We start from the raw sequence: 18512 nt of genomic DNA on the forward strand, positions 1-18512 counted from the left end.
CCTATGACCAAGAACCAAGAACTGCTGTGCTGAGGTGCAAGTGGACATTTGGAAAGAGGATGTTGCAAAGCCTGTTTTCTGGGCCTTTTCCAAGTAAGACTGGGATTTTTTATTTTCCTGTAGATGTGTATTTGATGCTTGTCCTTGGGCTTGATGTGGCCTCCCTGTGTGCTGCAGAATGGGACTGGGAGTAGCCCTCACATTCACTGAGGTCCTCCTGACTTTTGTCATTTGCCCCTTGCTGGCACTGAAGGGATTGACCTAAGGGATAGGAAGAGCAGGGAAGAGCATGTGGAGAGTGTGCCCCACAGTCAGGAACCACAAATCCCAGTGGGTTCTGGGTTTTCTGTGACAATCTTTGGAGAGGGCTCCTAGAAAAGACTGGCATGATAATTTCCACTAATGGCTCTTGTGATCTTCTGTCTTGATAATTATATTCAGGAGAAACACTTAATTGGCTAAGTGATGCAACTCAGAACATTAATTCTTTTTATGGAAGTCCCTTGGGATATGCTTTTCTCACCTGGACTCTCCTAACCTCAGAGAATCATAGTCCTTTCTCTTCTTCACAAATCAGTGTCACTGCCCAGAAGAGAGCCTGCAACACTGCAACACTGCCACCTGTGTGACTCTGGCCACCTGCTGGCCTATTCCTGAGCAGTTAGGGTGGGCAGGGTGAAGAGTAACTTTGTGCCCACCAATGTGGGCTCCAGAGTCTTCAGCTGGCACTGCAGGGACCTTCAGACTTGAGTAGTTGGACGCTCCAGGAAGAAGTGACTTGTTATATAGTCATGGGGAAGAGATGGATTAAATCAGGGTAGAGACCCATATTTTGAGCCTGCTAAATGTTGGGCCATATTGAGTGTGTTGTGAGAACAGGAAATGGGCAAGTCTGACTTTTCTCTGTGGTTCTGATTTCATCTATCTAAGACATTTCAATGAAGCTAATTTAAAACACAGATCATTTAAAAAATAATTGCAGTCATTCAAGCTGTGAGACATGATCCTTGATTACACCGTTCATCCTTTTCTTCTAGGTCGTGGTGAAATTGAACTTGCCATTTTTTTTCCCGATTTATAAGGAAAGTATTGTAAATTAGAAAACTTTCTGTGGAAAATAGACATGTTACAGTCTTTGATATTGAAAAGTATCCTTTTCTTCTAAAGCAATATGCAAAATAAGCTCATTCCAGTTCCTCTGTGCATCCCCCCATTTTTAAAATAAACTTTTTTTTGTAATAATTTTAGATTCACAACAAAGTTATGAAGATAGAGAATTTCTGTGTACTTTTCACCCCCTTTTGCCTAGTTTTGCATTTTACCTAACCATGTTACATTAGTTAAAACTAAAAGATTAATGTTGGTATATTACTATTAATATAGTAGACATTACTAAAATTTCACCAATTTTTCATTAATGTCCTTTTATTGTCCCAAGACCCAATCCAGAATACCATATCATATTTTGTCATCATGTTTCCTTAGTCTCCTCTGGTCTGTGACAGCTTCTTATTCTTGAGAATTTTGAAGAGTTCTAGTCAGGCATTTTGTAGATTTGTCTAATGCTTTCCTCATGTTTATATTGGGGTTTTAGGATTTGGAAAGAATATCACAGAATGGAAGTGCCCTTGTCATCAAATCATATCAGGGTATGTGCTGTCAACATGAGCTAACACTGGTACACTAACCTTGATCATTTCATCCAAGTAGTGTCTGCCAGGTCTCTCCACTGTAAAGTTACTATTTTTCCCTTTCCATATTATGTTCTTTGGAAGTCCAGTCCACACAAAAGGAGGGATATTAAACTCTGTTTTCTAGAGGGGTAGTTGTTGAGCAGCACACTGTGCACTGGTAACCAATCCCAGGGCAGTACTCTAACTATATAAACGGACAGAGAATACAGACTTGTGGTTACCAGGGGGGTGGAGGGTGGGAAGGGATAGACTGGGATTTCAAAATCATAGAATAGATAAACAAGATTACACTGTATAGCACAGGGAAATATACACAAAATGTTATGATAAATCACAGAGAAAAAAATGTGACAGTGAGTGTGTATATGTCCATGAATGACTGAAAAATTGTGCTGAACACTGGAATTTGACACAACATTGTAAAATGATTATAAATCAATAAAAAATGTTAAAAAAAAAAGAATAGCAAAGATCATCACAATGCCAGCTACCAGGAATAGAAGTCCAAACACTGCTGCTTACTACAGGTAGATATCAGAGTCACTAAGGAAAATACAATACAGTCAAGCACTGGACAGAACAGTGCTTTGCTCACATACAGAAGAGACCAAACATGATCAGCTCCAGTACCTTGCATTGGTCCCCATGGCTAGAGGTTGCCTTCAGCAGACTCAGGGCAATTGGCCTACATGTAACCCTCTCCTGTCACAGAAGGATTCCCTCCACCTCTCCTATGGAATCTGAAATACTGAAAACTGGAGGTGTTGACTGTTGACACACATGCTTAAGCAGAACAAAGAAACACTGAAGCTTAAACTGGGAAAGATATTCTCACACATGGCAATAGGCTTGGCACAACTGTGTAGTTTCTTTATCTCTTGTTAATGAGGTGTTCCAGGCCCAAGGTCCACTCTTAGTGGCCCAGCAGGTGTGAATGGATTGCATGCATGAGATTGCCTTTCCTGACAGCAGTATTTACATATATTGTTCTGTAAGAAATATTTGTCTTTTCTCTCCTTTATTTATTAAATCATTTATTTATGTCAGTATGGACTCACTTTATAACTTAGATTATAATCCAATATTATATTACTTATATTGTTGCTTAGATTGTTCCATTTTTGCTGAACACCTAAAGCTAGCATTATAAATTGACTACACTTCAATAAAAAATAAGAATTACAAAAAATAAAAAGAAATTATTCCAGCTTTGTCCATTGTGAGCTCTTTCAAGTTGGCTCCTGTGTCCTTTTGACATGCCTCCATTTTTTGAGTATTTCCTTACTGTCTGGCATCACAATATGCTCCAGGTTTATGTTGTATTTTCCCTGTCCCAGCCCTAGAATCAGCCGTTTCTGGAAGGACCCTTGGTTTCTATTATTGAAGAATGGTGTATACTCACTACTATTGGGGTATCACTGTTTCTACACCCCTCTCATTACACAACTCAGGGAATGTGTATATATACTGACCCATATATGCACATATATCTGTAATTATTTCTGTTTTTAATCTATCTTTAATATATTAAACTAAACATGAGTTCATACTGATGTTTTCCACTCTAATCTAGTAAGCAGAATTCATTCTAGCTTCCCTGCTAGGTTATTTGTAACTTCTTTCTCTGACAGAAACCTGCGTACTATTTAGTTGCTTATTTGTTCAACCCTAGTATAAAGTATTTTTGGAATTGTTAACCTATAACTCTGTGAGAAAAACAAATTAGAGTACAAGGTTTATGTACAATTCTTGTCTTTACCCTTACAATTTCTGTAGTTCCTCAAGTCAGTTCTTTTTTCCCTCCCACCCACTTCAGTGAGCTTATGTCATATAGTGAGATTCATTTTTCACAGTCTGTGTTGCATCCTGGGATTCTCCAACATCGTGGCTGATTTTTTTTAACTTGTATACATTAAAGCTCACTGTTTGAGATATAAAGTTCTATAGGTTTTGACGTAGGCAGAGTTATGTATCCAACACCCCAAGGTGATGGAATAGTTCTAAAATTCCCTCATGTGTCCCTTTTGCTGTCAATATCTCCCCTCTACTCAAACCAATGGCAATCATTGTTTTGTTTTCTGTCTCTATAGTTTTGCCTTTTACATAACATATGAATGAAACCATACAATATATAGTCTTCTGGATTTGCCTTCTTTCACTTAGCAAAATGCATTTAAGATTCATTTACATTTTTGCATATATGAGAAGCTCATACTTTTTTATTGCTGAGTAGTATTCCATTGGATAGATGTACCACAGTTTGCTTATCCATCATTTACTGAAGGAAATCCTGGTTGCTTCTAGCTTTGGAAAATTATGAATAAAGCTGCCATAGACATTTTTACGTAGATTTTGTGTATGTGACTGTAAGTTTTCAATTAGGGAACCACTAATCTTTCTGTTTCTATAAATATGTGTATTCTGGACCTTTCATATAAATGGAATCATGTAATATATGGCCTTTTTAATCTGTCTTTGTTCACTTAGCATTATTTTTTAAGGTTCATTCACATTGTAGCATGTATTAATACTTTGTTCCTTTCTATAGCTGAATAATATTTTATTGTGTGGATATAGTACATTTTTTGTATCCACTTATCAGTTGATAGACATTTGAATTTTTTCCACTTTTGGGCTATTATAAATAAATCTGTTATGAACATTCATATACAAGTTTTTGTGTGAACATACATTTTTAGTTCTTTTGGGCATATACCTAAGAATGGAATTGTAGGTACAATGTAATTCTCTACTTCAATTTATAAGAAACTGTCACTTTTTCCAAAGTACCATTTTGTATAACCCTTTTATATTCTATCCTGATTCCACAAAATGCAATCTCTCATTAGCTGGAACAATTGTGAAATATACATACTTATTTAGTACTATGTGCTGCTGGGGATTGTTGTGAATAGTGATTTTAATCATTGCAACAATCCTAGTAGGTAGGTACTATTATCATCATCCTTTTTTTTACAGATGAGAAGACCGAAACAAGAAAGGTTAAGTAATTTGTTCAAAGTCATACGCTAGTAAATGATAAAGCGGGGCTTTAGAATCCAAGTAGTTCTGGCTCCAGCACCCACTTTCTTAACCAGTACTTCCACTCCTAGTTTATGAATATGTGAGGACCTGGAATGGGGCCTGGAATACAGTGGGTGCTCTAGCATATTAGGAAGCTTTTTAGTCTTTTTCGCCTTCCCTTTCAGTTAGTTTGATTTCTGATGGATGGTTCTTCCCCAGAGCCTCCTCCCTTAAGGTGGAGGGTAAATCTCGGGTGGAACAGCTGATCACCAGAAGGTGGCAACAGAGAACTGTCCAGATAGTGTAAGAGCTCTTTACAATGAAGTGATGCCTTAGGTAATCTGTGAAAAAGAAAGCTCATATAGTGCTCGTGGAAATGTTTCTCATTTCTGAATAACTAAATTCACAGGAAAGTAAGTGTAATCCCTAGAGCTTAATTGCTGCTGATATGCCTTGGGGACATTTGTTGATCTCCAGTGCAGTATTGAAAAGAACTAGTGGTTATGGATATCCTTGTTAAATTGACAAACTCAGGAGAAAGAAGTTCACTATTAGGCCATATATGATGGTAGCAGTGGAATTTTTTCATAGACATATTTTATTAGACTAAGAAAATTCTCTTAGATTCCTAGTTTTCTGGAAGTTTTTTACCAATAAAGGTCTTGAATTTTATCAAAAGCCTTTTCTGTACCTATTGAGATGATCATATGCTGTTTTTCATGTTTTTTGCTAATGCAGCTAATGTAGTGAGTTACACTGAATTTTGAATGTAAATCCAACCTTGTGTTTCTGGAATAAATACCACTTGGTCATGATTATTATTATTTTTTCCATACTGATGGTTTTTGATTTTGATTTTTTTATTTAGGATTACTGCATCTACATTCATGAGATACATTTGCCTGTATTTTGCTTTCCTTGTAATGTCCTTGTATATATACCAGCTTCATTAAGTGAATTGGGAAATGTCCATTTTTTTCCCTCTGATATGATTTTTATTAGATTGGTGATATTTCTTTTTTGGAGTAGGAGAGGTTTAAATTATATATTCAAGTTCTTTATCAGATATAGGACTATTCAGACTTTCCATTTTTTCATGTAAATTTTGGTAACTTGTCTTTTTCAAGGAACTTGTTTATTTTATCTAAATCATCAAAATTAACGGCACAATATTATTTATAACACCCTCTTATTACCTTTTAACATCTGTAGGATCTCTAGTAATGTTCCCCTTTTTGTTCCTGATATTGAATATCCTCTTTTTATCTTGCTTCCTCTTGCTAGGGGCTTGTGCATTATATTAATCTTCTCAAAAAATCAACTTTTGGCTTTTTGATTTTCTCCATTTTCTATCTGCTTTCTATCTCATTAATTTCCACTCTTGTCTTTATTATTTTCTTCTTTCTCCTTTCTTTGGGCTTAATTTTTGTTCTTTTTGTTAACTTCCTGAGATGGAAGCTGAGGAAACTGATTCTTAATCCTTTCATTTTTTTAAACTATATGTATTTAAAGCTATACTTTTTTCCATAATCATTTTCAGATTTGGCCTATAAATTTTGCTATGCCATATTTTTATTTTCCATTCAAAATATTTTCCATTTTCATTATGATTTCTTTTTTGATGCATGAGTTATTTAGAAGTATATTGCTTAATTTCTAAATATTTGGGTATATTCTAATTATTTTTCTGTGATTGATTTCTAATTTATTTTCACAGTGATCAGAAGAAAGAACTCTCTATGGTTCTAATTCTTTGAACTTTGTTGAGAATTGCTTTATGTTTACCATATGAGCTATTTTGGTAAATGTTCCATGTGTACCTAAAAAGAGTGTGTATTCTGCATTTGTTGAATATAGCTTTGTATGTAGGTCAATTAGGTCAAGTTGCTTAGTGGGGTGTTCAAATCTCTTATTTGTATTTCCTGACTGCTTCTTCTGTCAGCTACTGAGATAGATGTGTTAAATTCTCCATCTATGATTGTGAATTTATTTATTGCTCTTAGTTTATCTATTTCTTTTAGTTTTATTAACTTTTGCTGTGTATGTTTTGAAGCTGTATTATTAGTGGATTTAAAATTTAGAATTTTTTCCCTTACTGTTGAATTGACTTATTTTAAGATCTTGAAATGTCCTTTATCATTAATTAGTATTACTTATCTTAAAGTTTGCTTATCTGATGTTAATATTGCCACATAGATGCATTGGTTAGTGTTTTCTTTTCCCATTCTTTTACTTTCACATTTATAAACAGCATATAGTGAGGTCTTGTTTGCTTAGACAGTCCTGCAATCTTTGTTTTTAACTGGAATGTTTAGTCTATTTACATAATATAGTTTCTGATGCAGTCTTCTGTCGTCTCTTTATTTTGCTGTTGTTCCATCTGATCTTTGTTTCTTTTTCCTTTTTTTCTTGTTTTGTTTTATATGAACCAAGTTTGTTTGTTTCTCTTTTCCATCCTCCCTCCCTTTTCCCCTCCCTTCCCCTTCCCTTCCGTTCTTTATTCTGTTTTACTCTCCTAATAGTTTTTCTTCTAAAAAATATCAACTTTATTGATGTATACTTTATATAAAATTAAATGCATTTTATAGTTTGACAAGTTTTGACAAAAATAACCACCACCACTGTCAAGATACAGATTACTTTCTTAACCCTAATTGTGCTCTTTTGCACTTAATCCCCAATCCCTGTCAAACATTGATCCACTTTCTTTTACCAAACTGGCTTTGTTTTGCCAGTTTTAGTGTTTTATATAAATGGAGTCATACAAGATGTACTTTTTCATGTCTTGCGTCTTTTACTCAGTATAATATTTTTTTCAGAGTTTTGTTGTGTGTGTTATATAGTTCATTCTTTGAAGGCTAGGAATCTTTCCCAGCAATGAATGAGTGCCTGTTCTGCTCAGCTTAGACCACAGAGCCTGCTATCAGACTTTGAAATTTTACTCATCTGATAGGAGAACAATGTTATCTCAATAGATTTTAATTTGTACCTTTTTTTCTTGTTATGAATCAGGCTAGAAACCTTTTCATCTGTCAGGGTCCGTTTGCATTTCTTTCTCAGAGAATTGTCTATTTCAACCTATTCTTCTCTAACATTGTTGGTTTTCTTCTTTATTTTTAAAAACTCTCTATACATTAAGGATATCAACCCTTTATCTGTGATATGTTACAGCCTTTTCCCTAGTTTTCTGGCTTTTTAAAACCTTGTTTTCATGTTTTTTTCTTTCTCTTGCAAAAGTTTTATTTATATGAGATCAGTTTTCTCAGTCTTTTCTCATTGTTTCTGAATTTTTAGTCACAGTAAGAAAAGTTTTTTCTACTAGCAGATATAGAGGAATTCTCCTCAGCTTTCCTCTAGTGCTTCTATGGTGTTGTCATTTCTATTTAAACATTTTATCCATTGGGAGTTTACGGTGTGAGAAATGGCTCCAATTTTATTTTCTATTAACTATCTAGTTATCTCAATACCACATTTTATTTATTTTTAAAATGTTATTTATTTGTTTTGGGGAAGGTAGTTAAGTTTATTTATTTATTTATTTTTGTATATATATTTTTATTGAAGTGTAGTCAGTTTACAATGTTGTGTCAATTTCTGGTGTACAATATAATGTTTCAGTCATACATGAACATACATAATTTGTTTTAATATTCTTTTTCACCATAAGTTACTGTAAGATACTGAATATAGTTCCCTGTGCTATACAGTTTATCTGTTTTATATATTTTATATATACTATCTACTTTATATATACACTAGTTAGTATTTGTAAATCTCAAACTCCCAATTTATCCCTTCTCACCCCATTCACCCTCTGGTAGACCATAAGTTTGTGGTCTATGTCTTTGAGTCTGTTTCTGTTTTATAAATAAGTTCGTTTGCCTTTTTTTTTTTTTTTAGATTCCATATATGAGTGATATCATATGGTATTTTTCTTTCTCTTTCTGGCTTACTTCACTTGGAATGACGATCTCCAGGTCCATAGGTTTATTTATTTATTTTGATGGAGGTACTGGGAATTGAACATAGGACCCTGTGCATGCTAGGCGTGTACTCTACCACTCAGCTATACCCTCCCCCTCCATACCACATTTGGAAAAAAATCTATCTTTTCCCTACTTATTTGAATTACTGCCTTTATCACACAAATTACCATATGCTATTGGGTCTATTTTTGTACTTTCTATTTTAAATCATTAGACTGTCTGACTATCCATGCACCAGTACTACACTTACTATTACAGAGGCTTTTAAGTGTTTTTATATCTGATAGGACCAGCCTCTGCTTATTGTTCTTCTTTTGTAGGGCTTTTCTGATTTTTGTTATTTCTTGATTCTTCCAAATTATCTTCATAACGAACTTGTCTAACTTGTAAAAATAGATGTTGACATTTTTAATTGGAAATTTATAAATTAATTTAGGGAAAACTGACATTGATTTAATATTAAGTCTTTCAACTTAAGAAGGAAGGAAAATTTTCATTTGTTCAAACCTATGTTGTGACTTTAAGGTGTCTTATTATTTTACACATTGAGGCTGTGGCAGTTCTTGTTCTAAGTATTTTATTTTATTTTTATTTTTCTTCTTTCTCTCTTTCTTTTTTCTTTTGCTATTTTAGATGGATTTTTTTCCTCATCCATTGTATATTTTAACTATCTTTTGTTCAAACTACCATGGAAATTATTGGTTTTGAACACTGACTTTACAATTAATTTGTTATTTTATTAAAGCATAGTCCTTTTGTTCTTTTGGGTTTCCAGATACTTAATCTTATTATATGCAAAGAGAGATAGGTTTATCTCTTTCTCTATAATTCCTAATCCTCTGATTGCTTCCTTTTATATAATTGAATTGGCTATAATTTCTAATATGTTGTCATGAAGTCACATTTATATTTGAGTTGATATAGATACTTCAATAGCTGTATCCCACAGATTCTGAAATGTTGTTTTCACTAATATTCTTCCAAAAAATTCTCTCATTATACTTGTATTTCTGCTTTAATACAAGTGTTGCTTGATAGCATAATTTAAAACTTTCTAGCTGAAATAGGCTTTAAAATTTTTGTTATTGAATATCTATTTTTAATGCATTTCTCTTTTTCTTTGAATTCTAATTATTTTACTGCAGAATGCTTTGGTGTCAGTCATTCTCAGTTGATTCTCCAGAGTATGAAGTGTATCTTTTCAATATGTAATTTTGAGTTACCTTTTATTTCAGAATGGTTTTCTTCAATGATTATTGTTTAGTGTTTGTTCTATTCTGCTCAGTTGCTTTGGTTTTCTTCTTTGGGAATTTATACACATGCACATAAACATACATATACACACACAGTTTGTTAATGTTCTGTATCATTTTCTCTTTAATTCTTTTTAATGAAAAATATCTCTCCTTTCCATTTTTCTGTTTCTCTTTATGTACTATTTATGTTGTTTTATTCACTAATCTATTACTTCTAGTTTAGTCTTTATTTCTAAAATATATATATTTTAAAATTTCTAATACATTCCTTGGTTTTTAAAGTTCCAATTTCAAATGATTTTCTTTTCTTTTCTCCAATAATACTGTTTCTGAGTTTTAAAAATTCTAATTTAAGTTGTTTTATGACTTCTCTCACTTTCTTAATTTCTTTTATCTTATTTGTTTTAAATAGTAGAATATAGTTTTCCTTTATTTTGTGGACATGTCATTCTGGCTGTTTTTCATTGCTTGAAAGAATGTTATTCTGATCCTAGTTTTCCTATTTTTCTGATAATAATTTTTAATGGGTCTGACTACTTTTCTTTTGTATTACTTGTATTTCAGTGAAATGAGTTTGCTTGTACTAGAAGAGGGGATGGTCAGTGTAGATTTCCTAGCTTCAGGATTTTAGAGCTCCCTTTTCTGTCATTTATTCTGAATTGTGAAAAAATACTGTGCTTTGTAAGATGGGCTGTCTCCTTTCCCCTTTCTTTCCTTTGTCCCTGTTTTTCCTGCTCTATATGGGGGCTGTCCTAGAAGTGAGACTTGAGCCCAAAATTGAGGTCACTCCAGCACTCTCTGACTTAATGAGGTCTCCTGGCCCTCACCTACAAACGAACCTCCCAGTTTGGACTGCTGTCCTCTGGGAGGTATATCTGCAGTACAGAAAAGACAAAGGATTTCTAGTAATATCCAAATCATATGTAGTCAATCAGGAAAAGAAAACTACCCAGTAGAGTAATACGCAAAATTTAAAAGCAGGCAATCTATAGAGGAAGAAGCCTGAATGTCAAATCAACATATGAAAATGTGCTTCATCCCACTGGTAATTAAAAATGCTAATTAAAACATGAAAATAGAGTTTCATCTGATTCATCACTAAGAACATTACAATGAGTTTACATAATGATTACAAAACAAAGAATAAATTATTGGTTCCTGTTGAAGAATTGCCATCACCTTGTAGGTATTCTGAAAAAAGGAAGCCAGAAAAAAAAACTGATAAGAAGAAATTTTAGTGCTTTCTCTCTGGCCTTTGCTTTACACTATTTCCGCAATCCAGAATATATTCTCTATCCACCTTGCTTGTTCCTACTTATCCTTAAAGTCTTATGTTAATTGTCATTTCTTTCAGGAAATACTTGACTCTTCTTAGGCTACAATAGATTCCCATGGCATTTTATTCTTTCTATACCATAGCAGTTTCCAAACATTACTCTGATGATCAGTTTTATGTGTCACCTGGGCTAAGATATAGGACCCTATTCAATCAGACACTCATCTAAGTGTTGCTATGATGGTGTTTTGTAGGTGTGATCAACATCTACAATCAGTTGACTTTATGTAAAGGAGATTATTCTCCGTAATCCGGATGGGCTTGATTCAAGTAGTTGAAAAGACTTGAGGGCAATACTGAAGTTTCTTGCGGAGTAGGAAATTCCCCCTGTGAACTAGAGCATCACCTCCTGCCTGAGAATTTCCAGGCTTTCTTTCCTGATGGCCTGTCCAGTTGATTTCAGACTTTCCTGCCTGGCCCCACAATTGTGTAAGCCAATTCCTTGTAATGAATCTCTCTCTCTTTCATTATATATATATATATATATATATATATATTGCTTATTCTGTTGCTGTGGTAGAAATTTGCCCAATCAAGTTATTATACCAGATTATATAATCATCTGTTTTCTTTTACATCAGACTGTAAGCACCATTAAAGCAAGAATGGTGTTTATCTTATTAACCTTTCTATCTCTAGTGCCTAGAATATGGTGTATGTTCAAAAAGGCTGTTGAATGAACAAATGAATTTCCTGTTGAGATTGAAGAATACAAGAGGCCCAATATAAAAATCCTCAATACAGCTGTGGGGAACACTGCTTGGTGTACTGTTGGACTGGAGAAATGAAGAAGGAAGGGTCTAAAAGCCTTCTAGATGCTTCTAGGGAGTTTTGATGAATGCCAAATAGTAACTCCACTTCTTGGAGAAATCATTCTTTTGGTAAGTCACTAGATGCTCCATCCAGTTTTCAAAGTTGTACCAAACATTGATTCCAGGAGGCAGTCATTACTATACAAAAAAGAAAGGTTCAACAAATCCTACTGGTGTAGTTTAGTGGCAATGAACTTTAATATATAAAGAAAATATAAGTATTAATTTATCAAGTAGCCCCAAATCCTATACTCTACGAGGCTTATCCATTTTCATTTCCAACAAAAACATCAAAAATAGAATTTCATCATATTAAGCTTAAAAGATATTACAATAACTTAATATGATAATTTCTAAAGAATGAATCAGAATCTTGACTTCTATTAAAGAACAGACAATAACTTGTATGTATTTTTAAAAAAAGAACCCAGAGGGAAAAAAAATGATGACAAGAGAGGAAGATATCAAAACTTAAAAAAAAAAAAGCTCAAGATTGAAGGTTAAAAAAAAAAAGCCTGAATAGTGTGCTAAACTTGTCTTTCCAAAAGAGATCTGAAGGCTTATTACATCAGCTTCATCTGATGTGATACATGGTATTCCCAGGCCCCACTCCATGCCAACTAAATCTGAATCTCCATGAGTCAGGAGGAGTATTGAGTAGTTACTAAGTTCCCCAATTGATTTTGATGCACAACCAGTTTGGGGAACTAACTCTAAACTGTCAGAGTCTTCACAATAGATCTTTCCTTTCTTTCATCTCACTGGTCAAGATCAGCTTCCTGCAAGAAGATTTCTGTGGTTTCTTTTACCTACTGGCAGGAATTCTGTGGTTGCTTTTTATCTACTAATTCCTTATCTTAATATGGCATTTAATCAGAGTGTGTTATATCATAGAACCAGGAAGTTGAGCTGGGAGAAGAATGGAGAAGAAGCAACATAACAGTTTAGTTCTCCCGACATTGGCTCTATATCCTGTTTTGTTCAGTTAGTTCAAACATTCTCTCAGACAGAACAACAGACATCGTATTATTCAAATGCAGATCTGAGTGTAACACACATCCCTAGCATGAAAGAGCCAAGAATATAGTTTTTGAGGAGGGCATGACAGCTTCCTGGATTGAGCCATAACTCAAGATTTTCCTACTGATAAGCCTGATATAACAAAACTTTTGACCCAATGCTTTAGAAAGTTTAGTTAACAGAAGCTAGGCTTAGTACAAAGACCAAGGTTCATTCCCAGCTGTACCACTAATGTGATTTTAGAAAAGTTGCTTCACCTTTTCACATCTAGATTTTCTTATCAGTCAAGTGAAGATACAACATTATATATGAAATAATAATAATTAGATGCTATGCTATATAAAGGGGAATGGAAAAACAAAATAGATTGTTTCTCATCAGTTAAAGAAAAGTTGGTGATCATGCAGCTACTACAGTTTTTTGTCTTAGTTGAGACTACCGTGAGTAGTATGTATCCAGAAAGGAAACAAACTGATTACTCTAGTAAAAGATTTTTTCAGAATCAAAGGAAAAAGGAAAACAATAATACTTGGATGTCCTTGTTCCAAAAATAAACATGTAATATTTTGAACTATTTGTCTATCTAGAGTTGAAAAAGTTATATTTTTGACTGTGGCAAATTGTATTTTCCAGCAGTGGCTGTAATAATATTTTCCAACACACCAGCTTTTTTGAGAACCTTACCACACTTCCATCAAATGTCCTCTTAGACCTGGAAGGACTTTTATGACTAGTTCAAAGGATATAGTACAGCAGATGGGACACTATGAGACTTCTGAGACTAGGCTATAAAAAGCAACAGCTTTCACCCAGCTCTGTCCCTATGTTAGAGAGAAAATGAGAGTTCCCATCCCTCAGGCCCACCTGAGCTTCAAACTGAAAACCAGCTCCAACCAGCTGAGTGAGTCATCTTGAGTGGATCTTTTAGCCCTCAGTCAAGCCATGCCCACCTGACGCTGTGTGGAGCGGACACAACTCTTCCTGCCCAGCTCTGAACAAGTTACGGATTTCTGAGCTAAATAAATGAGCATTTTTGTTTTAAGCCAGTAAGTTTTGGAATAGTTTGTTATGTAGCAATAGATTTCTAGAACATTGCCTAATTCAGTACCACATGATTATATCAATTCCAGATCACCATTTCTAAAATTACCCTGTGGGTTGTTATAATGGAGTATTTGGACTCCATTTCAACTGAAGAATGTTATTCAAAACTGTTAGGCGTCCTGCTTGGAATTTATAGAATGGGTATATTTGCTTAGGTTTGGGAAAATGATGTTGAAAGGTATTCATTACAGTGTTATTTCTAATAGCAAGAAAAAAGAAACAATATAAATGCTTGTTAGTAGGTAAAATAAACTATGGTACGTCTATATATGTAATGCTTTACAGGCACTAAAAAGAAGATAAGGATCTAAATGTACGGACTTAATTTTAACTGAAAAATGAAAATTGCAAAATTGTATATAGGATGATTCTATTTGTGTTAAAATATATAACATACTTCACTTACATAGTTGTATAAGGTGGAACATTTCTGGAAGGAGAAAGTAACAAGAAATGGTTAACAATGACAACTTCTGGGGGTATGGGATTGTGAAATTGAATTGGGAAATAGGAGCTTCTATTTCCCTTTCCACATTCTCTGTACTTTAAATTTCTTAGTTTGATTTTGGGTTTTATAATAAAAGTACTTTCAAATGCTATAAAAACAGTACAGTTTTGCTAACAGTATCAGAATTAGTTTTCAAGTTTTCTTTAAAACGATTTATTCCCTGAGGGGCATGTGTAGGTGTTCGAAATGCATTTGTCCTCCCTCGGAGATCATACATGTCACTCATGGAGCTGTCACTCATGGAGCCACTGACTCAGCCTCTAATGCATTGAAAATAGACAGTCATGACTTTCATCTGGAATAGTTAAAACTCTATCAGGAAAAGTAAGCAATTTGACCAAGGTCAGTTCTACCAGAAGACTCTGAAGAACTACAGACACAGGAATGAAACAGCTTTAGCTTTTAACTTTCCCACAATAATGCTCATTGTTCCCAAAGCCATTATGATTAGTCATCTCATTTTTCAGCTTGCCTCAGAAGTAAAATACATTAGCACAGACACTGGGAGAACTACATATATTACTTAGAGGAAACTGTGTTAGTTAAGACTCCACAGTCATTTAGTTTACTGACATTATAGGAGTTTTATACAAGTTCAGTGGTGTATTGCTCAGACTAAGAATAAAATTACTTTGATTATGTAAACACACGTCAGCTAGGGATTAGGTTAGGTCGCCAGCGTGCAGGTAGGTGGTAGAAAAAGTCAACAACAGAGAATGAAATTTGCCTCATATTTTCTGTGACTCAGATGAAAATAACAAATATAATTAGGAATTTAACATTATCAAACCAAGCATCTCAGTATAGATTTGATGTTTTCTTGTTATTACACAGTGTTTCCTGATAGGAAAGTTTTGATTTGAAAATGTGACTAATCATTCAGAAAAACTTGCATTAAAAAAAAACCCAGAAAGCATACTAACAATCATTCCAAACATTCATCAACAAAATATGTAAGAAAGCCATAGTCGTTAATGAGCTTGTATTAAATTCTTCGAGATTGAATTTACAGTGCACCCAAGCCTCCTGCTTCATCCTCTGAGCTTCCAGAGTATGCATTCATCTGGTCAATAAATCTGTGTTGATGTCCACTGTGCCACACATTTTGCTTGCCATTAAGGACAGAGAGGTGAAGGATACCATTCTGAGCTTTGGCTCATGTCGTAAGTGTAACATGTCACATCATGTTATGGCTTGTTTTAAATATGTCTTAAGGAAGAACCCAGGTGCTATTCATATTTGTTTACTGTGTTTAGCTCAGTAATCAATTTTAATTGCTGCAAAAAAAGTTTAAATGATTAATCTCCCCCCATATGGTTATGGGAATAAAGAGAAAAATGAGAGTATTTGAAAAAGAATTAACATTGTGGACTAAAGAAGGTATTAAAATTTTCGGATTGCTCATCATACGGCAAACATCATTCCAGGGAATTTGTATGTGTTCCCTTGTGTATTCCTCACCCCAATTCTGTAGGGCAGGGAGAAAACTAATCTTACTAAGTCTTGCATAGGTTAATGCTTTACTCTCTTCCAATCTGTACTCCCCACTGCAGCCAAGTCACCCAGTCGGGTCACTCGTTGGCTTAGCAACCTTCCGTGGCTCTCCACTGCACTTGGATTAATGCCCCAAACCCTCAACTGACTTTGAAGGAGCTGTGGGACCTGGTGTTTTCCCAAGTCTCCAGTCTCATTTCTTACCTCTCTTTCTCCTGATCTTTTCTCTCTTGGTATAATGCATTTCCTTCAGTTCCTTAAGCACACACCATGTCCTTTTTCTTCCTGGCCTTTCCACAAGCTGTTCTTAAATCCAGAATGCTTTTCCTTCCTCTTTTCAATAAACATTGAATGAGTGAATGAATGAATGAATGAATGAAGGGATATTGAAGAGAGTCAGGGTAGAAATCTGTTCAGTGGACAGATTGAGTAGACAGAGGGTTTATGGATTTCATCATAAAACTATGATAATAGATGAGTCCTTTGGAGTTTAAAATGATCACAAGAAGTAACACATCTGGCTCCAGATCTTTCTTCTCTTCACTAGTTCCTGCTCTTCCTTCAAGCCTCAGCATTAGTGCCATTTCCTCTAGGACGCTTTTCTGACCACCAAGGTGGTTAAATCCCTCACTATGTGCCCTATAGCTCCATACACTTTCCTTCTATAGTGCTCATCACACCAGACTGAAGCTGCTTGAAGGCAGGGTCATGACTTTCTTGTTTGCTTCTCCATTCCCAGCACTCGGCATTGTAAACAAATCACATAGTGGTTACTCTTTCTATATTAATTGATTCAAATTAACAGAGTTGCTCTAGGAAACATAGTTGGTTAGTGTTTCTTATTTGTTTTGGTGTTTCATTCTTTTGGTCATTAGTGTATTTTATATAGCATTATCATGTAGTCAGAGATTTTATGTATTCCCTACTCACTCTTTCAAATTGAGTACAACTGGTGAGGGAGTAGGGCTACTCTCAATATAAAATGATGTTATCTAATTAATAGTAGAATTAAAAAACAACAACTATCCTGATTCTTTAACTGTCCTTCTGGGCACATGCTCTGGAGAGCACATGCATTTATTTTCCATTTTTTTAAAAACCTTACCTTCTACCTTTTTCCCTTTGCCTGACTAATTCCTATCTATCTTTTTCATCTCAGCAGGATATTTCTTCAGAGACTGTGTACATACACTATCAAGAGGACAGTTGAATTCTCGGTGTCAAATACAAGAGTACCTAACACATGGTAGGAGCTCAGTATTGAATAATGAGTGAATGAATGAGTGAGTGAATAAGTGAAGTGTTGGAGAGATACAAGGTAGGCTCTTGTTCAGTGGAAAGATCAGGAGTAAAGAGATAAGGCAATCAATCACAAAGCTATGAAAATAGTTGTGTCCTGTGACATTTAAGCTGATCAAAAGATGCAGCACACACTAAGCACCCAGATCATGGTTTCACCGTAACATTTTTCAGTAAAATAAAGCAGGAATCCTTGGAGAAATAGCTGATTCTAGGACTGGGGGAGGGAATATACAAGATGAGTCTGGAGCATAATGTAGTGTCAGAAAATCATGAAGTGCTCAAGTGGGCTGAACTTAGTGATTCTCATCTAATAGGCAGAATATGGAAAGGGAAAAATAGTTACTATAGTAACAGGAGAAACCTGGTAGACAATATGTTAACCAAGCGATCAAGATGAACATCACCAGTAATACATATTGACATCACGAGCTCTCTGATATGATGCAATGAGAAATACACCTCTCTTTGGTATATTCTTACATGAGATCCCTAAACTCTATCTAATCATGAGAAAATATCAGGTAGCCTAACTGGGGAAATGCAGGGAGGGCAGTGTAAGAAATATCTGACCAGTGTATTTAAAAGTGTCAAGGTCTTGAAAAAACTAGGAAAGACTGAGAAGCTGGTAGAGAATCAAAGGAGAATGATACATGACAACTATATGCAATGTGGTATTCTGGAACAGGAAAAGAATATTCATGGAAAAACTAGTGAAATCTGAATAGATTCTATAGTTGAATTAATTTTTTCTGTACCAATGTTAATTTCTTGATTCTGATACATGGGCCATGGTTATGTAAGATATTAACTTCTTGAGAAGCTGGATGAAGGGTATATGGGAATTCTATACTATATTTACACAGAAAGGTCAGAATAAACCAAGCCTTTGGTGTTCCCACCTTCCTCATGAGCTAGTAAGTCCCCTTTTACCATTTAATCCAGTTTGAGTTGGATTTTCTTTTACTTAAAGCTGAAA

The 18512-nt window shown here is 34.7% G+C and overlaps 1 protein-coding gene across 3 annotated transcripts in view; it reads left to right on the top strand.

The window, feature by feature from the left end:
• LOC102538092 (calcitonin) overlaps nt 1–18512 on the top strand; it is a 136029-nt gene that overhangs the window by 12823 nt on the left and 104694 nt on the right. Inside the window, exon 1 of one of the 3 annotated variants that reach the window (XM_072969564.1) lies at nt 17435–17480. The exons of the other annotated variants lie outside the window; for them this stretch is intronic. The gene's annotated coding sequence lies outside the window, so the exon portion shown is untranslated. Of the gene's footprint in view, nt 1–17434; nt 17481–18512 lie in introns of those variants that run through there. 3 annotated transcript variants of the gene reach the window in all.

The sequence above is a fragment of the Vicugna pacos genome, chromosome 10, assembly GCF_048564905.1.
Source record: "Vicugna pacos chromosome 10, VicPac4, whole genome shotgun sequence".
Taxonomy (NCBI): domain Eukaryota; kingdom Metazoa; phylum Chordata; class Mammalia; order Artiodactyla; family Camelidae; genus Vicugna; species Vicugna pacos.